We start from the raw sequence: 2,158 nt of genomic DNA on the forward strand, positions 1-2,158 counted from the left end.
GGCAGCCCCCGAGCTCGAGTCTTGATACATTGAACCCCGATCATGATCGTACCCGTATCATTCTCCCCTTCTTAGAAAGGATTTGTCCTCGAATCCGAACCTTGCAAAGCAATAGGAAGGACAAGCAAACAAAATTTCCTCAAGGTATCAGGGTTAGGATTAGTGTAATCAATCATAGCATCTTGCCAAGGTGGCTCAAACTTCACATATACCCAAACATCCCTCTTACCCGAATACCCTACCAAGGGAGAATCAACTAGTTTATCCACATAAGTGTGATAAGAAATAAGGAACAAGTGTCGTTTATCAAGTGGAAAACATAGAATATTTTTGGAACAACAATTAGACTTGAAAGCCGAGAGAGGAAAGCCATACATTCCATGCACATTCAAGTCATTCCAAAAGCCATCCTCATCACCATACTTCAAATGATCACCGGAATCAAATGGGTAGAGTGTCCATGGGCACAGGTTGGGAATAGACTTCCTTACCCCAATACTACTACAATAATGATCAAATGTCCCATCTATGCTATCATGGTCAATAACAAAAACAACTAAAGGGTCATCCTTAGTTATTCGGCCAACATGTTTAACATCATCATTTTCACACACAAGTTGGTCTTCATAACTTCCATAAGACAATGTACTACCACTTTCCGCAATAGCTTCAACACTAGGTGAATCAACTAGTGTATCCACAATCTCAAGTTGTACATTATCATCACAAAATGAAGGTACTTTCGGCTCACATAAAGAAAAACTATTATTCACACTTAGTTGGCTATTGTCCTCATTCACTAGAGTGCAAAAGTTAGTTTGATTACCTTGTAGCTCATGTGGAGCATAACCACTCACGAGAATTTGATTTGAAAGGCTTGGATGCTCCATCAAGTTATCCAACTTCTTGCACAGAGAGCCTTCCGTCCCTTCCAATCTTTCTTCCATTCTGTCCATTATTCGCCTATCTATGGCATCAAGCCTTTCCATGATGTATTTAACCCAACTAGGCATTTTATCTTCATTCGCCATTGTACCAGCAAGAGCTACTAAGCAAACAACACGAAAACAACAAACACATTAAAGATTAGCAAAAATCAGTCCACAATTTGTCACAAAATAATCTACAATGCGTCTCAAAATAATACACAATCCCTTACTTTCACACTTTGGATTTTTCACTCTATTGGCCTTACAAGTGTTGATAACTTGGTTATACTCCAATGAGGTTACTTGGTCCCAATTGTGGCTCGAGGTCGGAGTAGATTCTTGTTTGAAATGACTCAAATAAGTAATGTACGAACTTGAACCAAAAAAGATACTACGACTCAAAAATGAGAAAAACACACAACAAACATAACACGAAGAACGTACACAAAACTAACTTACAAGCTAGTAGGGTATTACTAGGTTGTCAATTAGTGTTGAGCAAACAAACAAAACTAGGAAACAATAAAATGAAACTAAGAAATCTAAAATTTAAACCCAAAAATATTGCGTGAACAATACTTTAGTGATGTGGCAGTCCACTATTGGCCTCGAGTTTTATCAAAATTTATTTCCCAATTTCAAGTCTTGATCAATATACAATTTGGAATTGGTGGATTTGGTTAATGGAGGGAAAAATGGTCTTTGAGCCTTTTTGTTCAAATTTCAAAAGCAAAACTTGACTTCTTTAAACTTTCTCCTTGAAACAAGGTCCTTAAATCAAGAAAAAGTAGATGAAAAGTCATTGAAGTAATAGGGACAAGTCTTTCACTAAAAACTACTACAACCCCGATCATGATCATACCCGTATCACATCTTGAATATCCTATAAACTGATGGGTATTCGTAAAAAGATCGGGATCTCCAATATCCCACAAAATCATGAGATATTCATAAAGAGATCATCCTATGTTCAAGAATAAGCCACTAACGACCCTTGAATTACGGAGAAAATCAAGAGAGAAGAATCAAGGAAGGAACAGATTTGTAACCACAATCATTTATCAATAAAAAATTCTTATTTCTTCATATTTTTGTTTGTGGTTAAAATTTATTTTCCATGAATTTAAATTATGTTTCAAACAAATTGGCATGCCCAGTGGGACAATCTCTACCTCTCATCTTAACTTTTCAGACTTTGAAGATTAAGAATGCCGAAATGACTTCTAAGA

Source organism: Capsicum annuum, chromosome 3, assembly GCF_002878395.1.
Source record: "Capsicum annuum cultivar UCD-10X-F1 chromosome 3, UCD10Xv1.1, whole genome shotgun sequence".
Classification (NCBI taxonomy): domain Eukaryota; kingdom Viridiplantae; phylum Streptophyta; class Magnoliopsida; order Solanales; family Solanaceae; genus Capsicum; species Capsicum annuum.